We start from the raw sequence: 15,225 nt of genomic DNA on the forward strand, positions 1-15,225 counted from the left end.
ATCTCTACGGGGAGAAAGCCATCGAGGAGAAGAACAATCCCCAGGGAGGCGGATCTTTGATAACGATGACAAAGTGGCGAATGCAGAGGAAAGAGAACTCCGGCAACACCTGCATGATGTTGAGCAAGAGCGAGATCAGGTTGCAGCACGTGACCCTGGTCGTGCTGTACAACTGGAAGAAGAAGTGCGCAGATTAGCGCAGATAATAGATGACATGCAAGGGCAGAGCAGAGCACCTGGTTGGAGGATAATGCTGGACGGAGAATCCCTGCTCTTAGCAGAAATCATGAGGGCAGTCATTCCGAGGGATTTTCACCTCCCAAACCTCAGTTACTCGGGGTAAACTGATTAGTTGGTGCACATAGAGTGCTTTAACGACATAATTGGGGTGCAAGGATTATCGCAAGCTCTAGAGGGACAAGCACGTGAGTGGTACCGGAAACTTCCTCGAGGGAGCATTAAATCCTTCGAGCAGATGTGCCAAGAATTTGCAGAGCAGTTCTGTAGGGCAATGGAGCCTGAAGATGATATGATGGAGCTGACGAGCATGAAGCAGGGAGAGGAGGAAACCCTTCGAGAATTCATCAAAAGGGTCCATCGTGCTGTCCTCGATTTGGGAGCTTTCAACCATCCTCAGACATTAAGGGGATTGAAAGAAGGGGTGAAGATAGGACAGTTGTGATACAATTTGAGGAATCCTACTATTCAGACATATTCAGCCGCTTACGAGCAGGCCAAGAGGGACATAGAGATTGAGGAGGAAAAGGCAGCACGGATTAAGACAGACCAGCTGGAAGGGTTAATGAGGAAAGAGAAGAGAGCTCTACCAGGAAATGGGCCTATTAAGAGGAAGGACCATCATGCCTCAGGTAGTGGTGTAGGAGGCCGGGTCACCTCTTACCAGTCTCATCAGAGGCCACCCCAATATTAGCGCAGTAGGGCGCAACCTCCTTGTTCACCAGCCAGAGATTCATGGAGAAGGCATGACCCAACATATGGTCATCCTCATCCACACCCACACGGTGTTAGAGGAAGCAGACCAGAAGCACTGTTACCCCATCTAGTTCAGAACGGCACCAACAGGGAAAGGTCGGTATACATGATCGACTAGAGTCAAGACTATGGGTGGTATACTTCCTTGAAGATGCCCCTAGACAAGGTGTATGAGGCCATAAAGGAACAGAGATTACTGTACCTCCCTACCCCAATAACAAAGCTACCCAGCAAGAGAGATATTGTACCTCCTTACCCCAATAGTAGCGATAGACTATTTCATGAAGTGGATAGAAGTAGAAGCCCTCAGCAGGATCACAGAGAAAAAGACGACTGACTTCGTATGGAGAAACCTGGTCTGTCGGTACGGGATCCTTTATACCCTGATAGCAGACAATGGCAGGCAGTTTGACAATCACAACTTCAGGGAGTTCTGCCAGAACCTCGGGATAGAGCTGAAGTCTTGCTTGCCTGCTCACCCTCAGTCTAACGGACAAGTAGAAGCAGCCAACAAAATAATCAAGAGGCTTTTGAAAACTAGGCTATGAGCAAAAAAGGGAGTATAGGTTGATGAGCTACTAGGTGTATTATGGGCATACAGGACAACTCACAAAACAGCAACTGGCGAAACTCCGTTCGCTTTGGCCTTTGGACATGAAGCTGTTGTACCGATCGAGATAGGGGCGACCACGCACCGGACAGATCACTTCGATGAGCAGGAAAACAACGACCAAATGTGCTTGAATCTGGATCTGCTGACTGAGAAGAGAGAGCAAGCATCGAAGCGATCCGCCGTCTACCAGCAGAGGGTTGCTCGTTATTACAACCAGAAGGTGTGTATACGACAGTTCAAGGTCGGCGATTGGGTACTAAGGAGGGTGGATCAGAACACGAAAGACTCGACACAAGGAGTACTTGGACCAAACTGGGAGGGGCCGTATAGGGTCAAGCAAGTAACTGAACCCGGAGCCTATAAGCTTGTTCGCGCGGATGGCCACGAGGCGAAACGCCCCTGGAACGCAGAACACCTCAGGAAATATTTCCAATAAGACCCAATCATGCTTAAAAGTTATTTCTATTCGTTCTTGTTGTTATTTGTTTTATGTTAAATCAACCTCATGTAAGCCGAATTCAGAAATTAATGAAACGTTGAGGAATTTCAGTCAGTTGTAATGTTGTAAAAGTTTCAAAGGCATGCAAAGGCTCACCAAGTCTCAAAACCTGTGTTATGGCGAGACCAGAAGCCAAGCGTGCCAGGATTTGCTCGACCAAGTGAAGGCGAGCAGACCCTCAAATGTTAAAAAATTTCTAAGGCATGCAAAGGCTCACTAAGTCTCAAAGTCTGTGTTATGGCGAGACTAGAAGCCAAGCGTTCCAGGATCTGCTCAACCAAGCGAAGGCAAGTAGACCCTCAAATGTTATAAAAATTTCTAAGGCATCCAAAGGCTCACTAAGTCTCAAAGCCTGTGTTATGGCGAGACTAGAAGCCAAGCGTGCCAGGATTTGCTCGACCAAGCGAAGGCAAGCTGACCCTTAAATGTTATAAAAATTTCTAAAGCATGCAAAGGCTCACTAAGTCTCAAAGCCTGTGTTATGGCGAGACCAGAAGCCAAGCGTGCCAGGATCTGCTCGACCAAGCGAAGACGAGTAGACCCTCAAATGTTATAAAAATTTCTAAGGCATGCAAAGGCTCACTAAGTCTCAAAGCCTGTGTTATGGCGAGACCAGAAGCCAAGCGTGTCAGGATCTGCTCGACCAAGCGAAGGCGAGCAGACCCTCAAATGTTATAAAAATTTTCTAAGGCATGCAAAGGCTCACTAAATCTCAAAGCCTGTTTTATGGCGAGACCAGAAGCCAAAACATACCAACATCTGCTCGACCAAGCGAAGACGAGCAAACCATCAAACGTAAGGCGACGGGAAGCTGAACTTTTCGACACCTACTCGACCACAATGTAAGCGAACAAAAAATAAAATAATCTGCCAAGAGCTCAAAGCGAAGAAAGCAAATAAGAACATTCTTATTAATCTGCCAACAAATTATGAAAGCTGCTAGTCTTAACATACAATGTTCCAAAAAAGAAACCTACGACACAAGGTACATTCAAGAGGACAGCGGGTCAGTAAGCTGGGCCGTCTCTGTTGACTGGTCCACCTCAGGAGCATGGGGGTCTCACCAGTTGCACTCGGGGGGGTACTTGCCTCGGCAACATCAGCAGGGACTGCACGAGGAGGAGATGTTCCCTCCTCAGTTGCATTTGGCTCCAACTCTTCGACATCTTCTTTGGCTGCCTCCTCATCCATATATTGAGCAACACCAATAGTAAGCTCGTCCATCTTCAGATCAGGATGCTGCTTCCCTAGGACGGCCATGATGCAGCGATAAGAATGCCGAAGCCCCTGGTCATATTGGTTGTCAGCTTCCTTCTCTAGGTTTTCAACCTGAACCTGGTAGGAATCTTTGAGAGATTCGAGCTGAGCCTCGTAAGTAGCCTTTTGTCTCTGCAGGTCCTCCTTGACCTTAGTCAGCTCCTCCTTAAGAGTGATTCCCTTTGCCTGTGCGAGAGACTCTCGCTCTATCAACTTCAGATTCTCAAGGTTGAGATCTCTGGCTTTCTTCTCGGCAACATGAGCTTTGTTTTTAGCCGATTGAACGTCTTCTCTCATCTTTCGATCATAGCAGCCGACATTCGCCTTATAGTAAGTGGCCATGCAGCCGAGATGAAAAGCACTAAACTGCATAGCCCCCACCAGCTCACTCAGAGTGCTGCCGTCAAAGTCTTCCAAGTCCTTTTTGCTGGCGAGCCTAGAAAACTTATTGATATAGGGGACCAGATGCTCTGCTCAATTGTCGGGCAAGCGAGGGTTCGACTCTGTTGGTGGAGGAGGGGAAGTGGGATCAGTGGTTGTTCCATTACTTTCGCTGGCTTTGGTAGGAAGAGGTGGTAGAGTCCTCAAGGGGGGACCTGCTCCGTGATGTTCACCCGTTTCGTAGAGGGAGCATCCTTATCCTGGTCTCGCTTAGCAGCATGAGGTCGAGGACGTTTCTGATTCAAAGCCCCAATCACAGCATCCTCCATCTTAAGATCAGTGTGCACCAGGCGAGATTTGAAGAAGTTGTAAGTAGATAGCAACTCTCGGCCTGAGCAGGAATTGGCTAACACAATCTCGACCCGCTTGAGCGGTTTAGGTTTAAGCTTGTAGTGGACACCCAAAGAACCTGTAGTTCGAACAAAAATTGGGTTAGAGACAAATAAAAAATGAGAACAACTAGGGATACAAGACATCTAAAGCGAGCAGACAACCTAGGACCACGAAATTGGAGGGGACGCGATAGTTCTTCTTGTCAATCTGTGCAACTTGACCCTAGGGACCCCCAGTAAAAAAGAACTTTTTCTTCCAATTTCCACCACCACCCGTTGGAAGACTAGTTATGGGTTTCCTGGTCTTGGTACTCGACATGAAGTAATACCAACCGGTGTCTTTGGGGTTGCTCTTTAGCTGGTACATGTGCTTTACCTTATCAATGGTGGGCTCACTCTGGCAGCATCTGTCCCACAATATGAACAGACCAGAAAGTACCCTCCACCCGTTGGGGTTAAGTTGACTAGAAGCTAAGTTTAACCCACTAAGCATTCGGGCAAAATAGGGTTGTAGGGGGCACCTCATCCCTAACTTAAAACTCTCTAGAAAAAGAGTAACGTATCCCCTGGGAAGCCGACTGGGAGTATCATTTTTTCCTGGGATCCTAAGGGGTATATCATCAGGAATGTCATACCTAGTCCGGAGGTCAACGAGGTCGTGCACGTGATGAAGTCAATAGCGTAATGCTCCGATAAAGCCTTACCTCCTACTTTGTTCTTCCTATCTTGTCGCGATGTTCCTAGTGAGGACATTTCACCAGAATCTTCTCATGGGTCCTCACGCAGGGTATCTTCCGAACTAGAAGATCCCTCGCCGCCGCTATTGCTAGTTGAAGAGGTTATTTGGGGAGACATCCTCCTAGCACTTGTCCCAATACTAGATCTAATCGGTTCTAAAGGAATCCCAGGGTCAAAGGCAGAATCGGCGAGTAGACTAGGCAAGAAGTCTAACTCGTCGTCATCAATCTCAATTACCTTTTCTTTGCCTTTTGACATTTCCTAAACTATGACCAGAGCAATATCACCAAACACTACCCAAGCAAAATAGAGAGAAAAGAAATTTTCTACAACTATCCAAAACTGAAGAAATAGAAATAATACATGTAGTTGTGGCCCAGCCGAATAGAGACAAGGAAGGTAGCTTTTACGTCGAGGGAGAGAAATTGCTCAGTCACCGGAGAGGTAGAAGAGGGCTAAGAGACGAGTTTCCTTTTTGATTTTATAAATAGAGAAGTATCAGCTCTAGAATTGTTAAATCCCCACCTAACAAGACAGCTCTTGAGTTTTTCATACCAAGCTCTTAGAGCTTGCTTCAATCCATAAAGACCTTTGTTAAGTTTGCAAACATAACCATCTTTTAATGAAAACCCCTCAGGCTGAATCATATATACATCTTCAATAAGGTCACCATTGAGGAAGGCATTATTCACATCAATTTGCCTCACTTTCCATCCTTGCATGACAACTATACTCAGAACAACTCTCACTGTTGAAGATTTCACTACTGGGCTGAAAGTTTCTGAGTAATCAATACCAACTGTTTGATGGAACCCTTTTGCAATCAACCGTGCTTTGTATTTAGAAATTGAGCCATCTGTATTATACTTGGTTCTAAACACCCATTTATAGCCGACCAGCTTAAGCTATGAGGACATGGGCACAAGTTTCCAAGTATTATTTTTAATGAGAGCATTGTATTCAGCTTGCAGTGCCTTCTTCCATTTAGGATCAGATAATGCTTCTTTAGTAGTTGAGGGTTCTAGATTGTTATGAGCTGATAAGAAAGCTTTGGGCTTAAAAACACCAGCCTTTGCTCTAGTGATCATGCTGTGAGTAGGAATTATTGGTTTGGATTTTTGAGATGTAGAATATGGAATAGTTTGGGATGGAAATGTATTTGATGAGGTTTGTAAGTTCTGTAAGGTGGATGGTATAATTGTTTAGTGAGATGAATGAGAGTTCTGTGATATAGATTGTGTTTGTAAATCAGATGATGAAGGTACAAGTGATGTGTTGTGTGAATAAGTTGATGAGGGTATAGGAGAGAATGAACCATGTACTGCAGCATCAGCTTCAAGATTATTCAAATTGCTATTGGAAACAAATATGGTGTAAGACTGAAGGAGATTATATTTAAAATCAGAGGGATTGGGCTTTAAAGAAGAAGCAATAGCATCAGTTGAATAGGGAAAAAAACGTTTCATTAAATAGAACATGACTAGCTATGTAGATTTTGCCTGAGGAATGCAAGCATTTATACCCCTTTGTGTATAGGACTGTAGCCCAGAAATATGCATTTAGAAGTGTGAAAATAGAACTTTTGTTTATTGTATTCTCTAAGAAAAGGAAAGCAAGAACAACCAAAAGTTCTCATAAACTTGTTATCTGGTTTGTGATGAAACATACACTCATAGGGTGATTGCATGGATAATGTAGGAGTGGGTAGTCTGTTTATGATGTAAGCTGCACTATGGAAGGAATCCCACCAAAACTTAATAGGTAGAGTAGCTTGTGCAAGTAAGGTTAACCCCAATTTAGTAATATGTCTGTGTTCCCTTTCTACCAGGCCATTTTGGTAGTGAGTATATGGGCAAGAGTGTCTAAATTGAATTCCTTCTTTGTGAATAAAATCAACAAATGGTTTGAATTTCCTACCCCAATCAGATTGAAGGGATTTGATTGATCTTTCAAGTTGCTTTTCTACTTGTGTTTTGAAGATTTTGAAAACAAATAGTGTCTCATCCTTAGGGATGGCAATTTTTGAGTCTGGGTCCGGGTTTGGCTGTTCCAGATCCGGACCCGGACACTAAATTCTTATTATCAGACCCACATTGAACTCGGTTTTTTTCCATCCGGGTCCGGTCCGGGGTCAACCCGAAAAAATCTGAGTTTCCGGATTTCGGGTTTTGAACCCAGATTGCTTTACTTAACTTAAGTTGATGGAAAAGGAAAAAAAAAAGAACACAATTACTCAAACCAGAACCAAATTGCTTCCAGAATCCAGATTACTTTAGTTTAGCAACCAGAACCAAATTGCTTCCAGAATACAAATTGCTTTAGTTTAGCTCAACAAAATTTCAAATAAAAAACATATAACTTATCCAGGTTCTAAAACAAATACAACACAACATAGAATTTAAAATTCAAAATTTTAAAGTAATAAACATCCACAAATACAAATCCATAACATAATTCTACAATTTAAAGTTCAAATTTCAAACCACTAGTGCTAAAGACTAAACTCTCAATCATCCACTTCATTTGACTATTGTTCACTCATCCAACTTTCATTAATCAAATGCTCAGCAGAAAGTATTGCTTCCTCTGGAATTCCATCTACAAAAAATATGTAAATCATAAACACAATGAACAAGACAACCAATTAGTGATAAATTAATAATAAGAACAATACAACAAATAATTTGATTCTAATAAATAAAATTTGCATACCTTTTAGGTTTTGTTCAAGCCAAAACCAATTTCGAGTACACACCAATGCCTCCATTATGGATGTGTGAAGTATACTGCGATGAGGGCTCAAATGTCTACCTTCAGTGCTAAAAGCGGACTCCGAAGCAACTGTTGATATAGGAATGGCCAAAATGTCCCTTGTGGTCTTTGCAAGTATAGAATATTTGCCTTGATTATTCTTCCACCATGACAAAATGTCAAATTGACTAGTTAAAGGCAAAGTACTCTCCTCAAGATAAAGCTCTAATTCTGATTTGGAATGAGTATTCTGTGTGTTTTCATTTCTAAATAATGCCCACTCATCAGCCATTTCATCCAAATCTAAGTCCAACATAATAGAATCCCCTCCTGAAGCAGCTTGAGAATTGGCACCATTAACCCCCCACTTGAATTTGATAGATGCTTTACTTCATACTCATGCACTAAATCAACAAATAACTTATGCACTCTTTTAATTTCGGATTCATCTTTTTCCCCATATATTTTAGGAAATAAAAAGTTAATCAGTAACATTTTACGGCTAGGATCTAACATAGTCCCCACTGCAAGAACTCCATGAATAACATCCCAATACTTTTCATACTTCGTAATCATCCTAGTGGCCATATTTTTTATCCCCTCAATTGGTGATTGCAACCATGCATTCATTGACAATCTAATTTCACAAATCTTGGCAAAAAATAAATTAGATGTCGGATATCATGTCCCCGGAAAAAAGTTCTATCAACTTATAAAAGCTTTATAGATACTCACACATAAGCTTTGAAAAATTCCACTCTGACTCACTAGGTAAAGATGTATAATTTCTCTCACGTTCCTTTAAATGATCAAATACATCTTTATACAATAATGCAATACTAAACATCAAGTAAGTGGAGTTCTATCTAGTTTTATAATCAAGTACCAAGTTTTTGGTTTCCTTAATATCTAATTGTTTTTTTACATTCTTAAAATTTTCAACTCTAGCTGGTGTTGCTGTCCAATAATGAACACTATCTCTAATTTTCTCAACTCCATTTTGTATCACAGACAAACCATCTCTAACTATCAAGTTCAATATATGAGCACAACAACGCATATGAAAGAATTTGCCACCCATAATCATTGAACTAGCAGAAAATTTCCCCAACAACAAGGCAATCATAGAATCATTTGCAGCACAATTATCAACAGTTACAGTGGACAACTTTCTATTTATATTCCAATCTATCAAACAACCATATAACTCATTACACATTACCTCAGCACTATGTGGAGCTGGCACATATATAAACCTAACAATGTGAAAAAAATAATTAAAATATTAGACAGGACACTAATTTATGCTTAAACAAAAAAAAAAATAAGTTTTAAGAATATTACCTCATAATACGACTTCGCAACACCCATGAGCTCTCAATGTAATGTGCCGTAATAACCATGTATCCTTTTTTTTTTTGTTACTAGCAGTCCACATATCTATAGTAATTGCGATTCGACTCTCACAAGTTTCCAAAATACCTATTGTCTTCTTCTTTTCAACATCATAAAGCTTCAAAATTTCAGCTTTGAAGGTGTTTCTACTAATAGTCTCAATAGAAGGTTGGAGTAGCTTCAACAAGTCATAAAACCCAACGTACTCAACCAATGCCAAGGGGAGCTCATGTAGTACAATCATTGTAGCCACAAAAAGCTTTATTGTAGCCATATCCCATTTTGATTCAGAACTACAATTACTAAGTGAAGTGGTTCCACCAACTTTAGAAGAAAAAGATAAGTGCATTTGCTGTACATTCTTGAATGACCTTCTAGGACAACGTTTAGCATGGTTTATTAAGTTATTAGTACCCCCCGAATAATGTCCTTGCATAACTAACCCACAGTAATTGCAAATCGCCTGAACTTCCTCACCCAACTTAACTTTTTTGAAATGATTCCAAGCATCAGAGACTACTCTACCACTACCACCTCGTTTTTGTGAAGTAACAGGATTAGTATTATCCCTACGGCCACGGCCACGACTACCCCCCTGAACTGCTACTATTGAATTTGGTTCTAATTCAACAGTTGTATCATTATTATTTTCTGATTTTGTCATAACTCTCACACAAACACTTTCATCACTTTTTTTGGAGGCATCCAAGTCAATTCTTTGTTCATTTTCCATATCAATTTTTCGCTCTACAAAAATTATGTCAAGACATAATTAATTCCAGAAACTTCTTCTAATTTATATGCTATGTTTAATCGTAAAAACTATAAATATTTTAGAGATACCATTTCTATTATATTAACAACAACAATAAAAAATAATTCAAAAATAAATAAACTATAAATAATAAAGTTGAAGCATAACTAAGTATAGATATTAAAAATCACAGAGTTTAGCTATTAAAGTTACAAAGTAATGTCATAATCAATTTTTTATTGTATGTGTCATATAATTTCTATTTTAATTTTTTACGGCTACTCTGTTATGTTGTGGCAGCCAGATGAAGTCCTCCTTTGATGGTTGTCAAAGCCAGCAAAAATAAATACCTACTCTAAATAAATGGTGTATAGTGATTGAGCAGGGTCGTGTCCACAGAGATTGGTAATTATTTAAATCCTTTTAAAATGTAAAATGCAAAATGGGGGATTGTTGACAATAATAAAAATCAAATTAAAATAACAAGAATGCAAATTAAAATTGTAATTCAAATTGGGAAAAAGCTATGGTTGAAGGAATTAACTCAGCTTGATTCGACTACTGATCATTGATTCAAATATAAATCATTACTACTTATGAATTGACTGGTTATAGCTACTGAGACCCTCTAATAGCCAATCTCTCCTTAACTAGTCGATAACCAAGGTACGACCATTGGTTATTTCCCTAAATCAATAGACAACTGTTGGTAAATTTCTATAAGCAATTATTATCAATGCCAATGTGCAAGTATACACAACAAGTAATAAAGTGATGAGTATTCAAGATTGTCTCCACAGGGATTGATGTTACTCAAAATGCTAAAGCAAATCACAATAATGCAAATTAATTAAGGACCGAAACAAACAATTGTCAAATAATTCTATGTAACTAATAGTTGTGAGAGAAGAAAATAAAACAATACTGTAATGAAATAAACTGAGTTGAATGTGTCTAAAATTCAATTGAGAATATAGTAGTTGAATGATCAAACTCTCCTAATGGGATGACTGTTGTTTACCAAATTAGTACCAGTTATTACAATAAGTGCTGCAACAATGGGTAGAATAAATTTGCATCCGCAGTTATCCCATGTTGGAAATCTCATACCTTTAAATCTACTAACAATGACCAGTTGCTCATATATTTATGGTATGGCATTATCACCTTTAATCTCTCTACTCTACAAGGTGAACACCTATGTCTAGAGTGTCACAAATCTTAACTTCAAGTATTGCCCTTATAGGATTCAAGATAACCTAATCCAGGAAACTCGACTTAAGAACAAGTAATACTCTAATAACGTCCGCTAAGACATGCCCTTTTGCTGCTCTATCTTAACTAAAACTATTAAATGGGTGGTCAACCGAAATAACAGTTGTATTTATAAAAACTACTAGAGTAAAATGCTACAGCATTACCATAACAACATAAAAGAACAGTCAAGACCCCATTGGATTATTTGTCGCTCAACCACAAATAAATTTAGTTCATAATCTGGATGAGAAAAGTAAACATAAATATATTGGTCTCAGAATACATCAAATCAATTAAAGGAAAAAAATAAATATAAGTTGAGCATAATGAAAATCAAAGTCAAGTAATTCTGCACGATTGTCCAATGTTGCCGAAACAACACTCTTCAATTATGATATTCTTCTCCTTCGTTCCTTTTAATTACTCTAATGATAATTCCTTGCCGCCCTTCTATGTGGTGCACACCTCCTTTTTATATTGCGAATTAGGTTAAAACCAAAGCCCATGAGCGTGCATGTGTTTAAATTAGGAAACATGCAGATCGCGACTTTATGGCTGACTCACGCCTAAATTTTCTCCCGTACTGCTCCTAAATTGCTACAGCACTGGTTGCTCTAACAGCCGCTACAACATTGTTTTCTTCCCGATTGTGCTTTACTTCTTTTGTGGTCATCTTCCTTCCTCCTCTTGCTCTTCTAATGCTTCAACATCCTCTCACAAATTTAAAACCTACAATTTAAAACCTGTTTTTAGCACAAATTACTATGATTCAATCAAAACTTTTTAAAACTCAACTAAAATGAATGTTTATGCAAAAGGTACCCAAAATGTAATAAAAACACCTTATTTGTTCTCTAAGTGGCCTTGATTCAAGTCTAGAATTGATGTAATAACTCTCATTTCCTAGAGTTATCAACAACCCTAGATACGATCATAGGATTTAATCAATTGACAGCCTAAAAAACCAGAGAGACCAAAATCCTAATCAACAAACGCATACGATGGTTCATTTAAATTAGATTGTTTATTCTCATAACATAACGCACTGCTATGTTATTTGTCACAAACATTAAAATCTTCATATGATAAATCTTTTAATTGATAATAGATTAAATTGATAATTAAATAGTGGCCAATTATCTAATTAACAAACATAATCATGACAATAATATAGAGAATAAACAAATACCCAAAAAGCAATAAAACAATTAAAGCATAAGAAAGATCTCACAGTAATGTTGAATCAAAGCTTTATTAATCTTCAACCAGAATAATAGGTTTAATTCTTCATAGAGAGAAGAGAAAAATCTAGATCTAGGGTTTTTTTTTATTTGATCCCCTTCAAAAATCTACCTGCCCTTTGTTTTTCACGTCTCTTCTCTCTTATAGAGTTCTTCCAAAAATAAAATACTAATATCTAAAATATTATCTAAATATTAAATTCAAAATTACAAAAATAACTAAAAAGACAAAACACGTTAAAATAAAAACTGCAGGTCCTTAGTTGACAGCACGTGCCCATGCCTTATCAACAATGTTCTTCTAAAGCTCATAATTTCTCCAGGAAAATAATCATCCTCAAGCATCATCTTGTAGCTCAATTTTAGCATCAATCAATAGAATTGCACCTACAAGAATAAAACACAAGTAAATCATTATTATTAAGTGCAAAACGTCGATATTAAAGGAAGTAAACAATACAAAACTAGTGCATAAATTACACTCTAACATCCTTCACACGACACAAAGTCACAAACAGAGCAAAACAACACATAAATTGCAAACACAATCTAATTAAATTGTGAAGACAGTATAATCAGAGCATAACAACACATAAATTACAAAGACAATATAATTAAATTCCAAAAAGAGTATAATCAGAGCATAACAGCAGGTAAATTGTAAAGACAATATAATTAAATTGCAAAGAGGGAATAATAAAAAAGTAATAGAGCATAAACTGTAAAGAGAAAAGCCAAGACTCACAAATATTCACAGCAGTAGCTTAACGCAGCCGCACCGTGAGAGAGTGAGAGAGATTAATTGAGAAACGGGTGAGACTTGAGAGAGATTGAGAGAGGAACCGAACAGATGAGAGATTGAGAGGAGAAATTACAGTAGAGTTGAAGAGAGTGAGAGATCGAGAGAGCAATGAGTGAGAGAGATTGAGATTTGAGAGAGGCAGAGAGCCAAGACCGAGAGGAAGTGAGGAACGAATTGAGATTTGAGAGAGCTAGGTTTTTTTTATTTATATTTATTAATTTCTAAAAAATTAATATTAAAATAAATAATATATGGATCCGGGTTTTGGATTTGCGGGTTCACTTGAAACCGGATCTGGACGTATGTGGGTTCTAAAAAACCGATCCGGATTCCGCATTAAATTTGTTCCGGTGCGGGTTGAACCCGGATCGGATTATCCAGGTTCAGTCTGGGTTCGGTTGCCATCCCTACTCATCCTTAGTTTTTAGAGGAAAGATCCATGTAAATCTAGTGTATTCATCAACAAAGCTTACATAGTATCTATACCCCTGAATTGAAATTATAGGGGCAGGTCCTCAAAGATCAATATGTATGACTTTAAGAAGATGATTGGTTTTTGTTTTTGTTGCTGGAAAATGTAATCTGTGCATTTTTCCAACTTTACAAGCATCACAGGAATCACTAACTTTGTTTTTATTGACAAACTTGAAAGATGGACAAGACTGAATTACATGAGTTAGAATTCTAGAATTTGGATGACCAAATCTTTGATGTAATACAGATGTACTCAACAAACATTTGGAGTTTACACAATCATCTGTTGCAGTAGGCAAACAAGAAGTTTTATTTTTGAAATCAGACTCAACAGCAGAGAACATTAAAAGAGGAGTTTCACTAGCTACTGCCTCAATACCAGCAACATGACTTTGAAAGGTTGTCGAAGGAATTATTGTTTTAGAGGAAACCAATAGCAATTTGTATAATCCCTTTTCAGCCTTACCTTGTAGCATGATCAAGTTCTTCACTTTGTCCTTCACAAAACAAAATTTATTAGTGAACTCAACTACAACATTATTATCTTTAGTTAGCTGTGATATGCTAATCAGATTTTTGGTGATTTGTGGTACAAGAAGTATGTTATTTAGTTTAATTGTGGGAGAGGTAATTAAGTTCTTTAGCTTAAACACAACATGACCAACATGTGTTATGCACAAACTAGCTCCATTTCCAACAAAAAGTTTAGAAGTACTTGTGAAAGCTTCACTGATATGCATATTACTCACATCATTTGTAAGATGGTGTGTTGCACCACTGTCCAGGTACCAATTACTATCAGATGGTCCATCCATGTTGGCTAGATATGTTGACCTTGGATTTCTATTTGGTGGTGGTCTATAAGCACCAGAAGCCATGAATTCAGCAAGTTTCCAGCAGACATTTGCAGTATGTCCAGTTTTGAAGCAAATCTGACAGGTTGGTTTAGAAGTATTCCAATTAGGTTTAGTGTTTCCAAAAGTTTTGGAGTTATTGAAATCACTAGGTCCAGCATCTTGATTCCAATTTCCCCCACCACCTCTTTGATTATCTCCCGGATAGCCTCTGTGCTGTGCATTAGTACCAAAAGCATTAGTAGAATAACTAGAGTTTCCTTATCCTCCTCTATAATCATTATTACCAGATTTTTCATTATAGCCATAACCAGAACCGTATCCAAAATTATCAAAACCTTTTCCTCCTGACATATTTCCTCTCTTAGGTCCTCTGTTTTGAGAAAAATTAGCCTCAAAGTTTTATTTTACATCTATACCAGCAAGCATATGATTTTGTTGCTCAATCCTAGCCTCTTGAGTTAAAAGCATAAGATAGGCTTCATTAATATTCATCTTCCCAACACCTACTTGTCTAGTGATACATGTGGCAACAGAATTATAATATGGACCTAAGCCAGAGAGTATGTGCAAAATTAAATCATCATCACTCAAAGTACTTCCATCTGCAGCCATATTATCAACAATATTTTTCATCTTAATAAAGTAGTCAGTGATCTTCAAATAATCTTTTCTAGTGGAGTTCATCATGTACCTTAAGTGCAGAAGTCTAGATTTAGATTGTGATCCAAACTGAGTTTCAATAGCTTTCCATACCTCCAAAGAAGTTTCCAGGTTGAATACAAGACTGATGATGCCTTCACTCATTGAGGAGAGTAACCATC

At 38.6% G+C, this 15,225-nt stretch overlaps 1 non-coding gene across 1 annotated transcript; it reads right to left on the bottom strand.

Moving 5' to 3' along the window:
- Window positions 1-14,856: 14,856 nt before the first annotated feature.
- Window positions 14,857-14,998, bottom strand: LOC112098720. Its single transcript, XR_002905829.1, has one exon. It is a non-coding gene; the product is annotated as a small nucleolar RNA Z247 (small nucleolar RNA).
- Window positions 14,999-15,225: the final 227 nt, after the last annotated feature.

The sequence above is a fragment of the Citrus clementina genome, unplaced genomic scaffold (genome assembly GCF_000493195.1).
Source record: "Citrus clementina cultivar Clemenules unplaced genomic scaffold, Citrus_clementina_v1.0 scaffold_5, whole genome shotgun sequence".
NCBI lineage: Eukaryota > Viridiplantae > Streptophyta > Magnoliopsida > Sapindales > Rutaceae > Citrus > Citrus x clementina.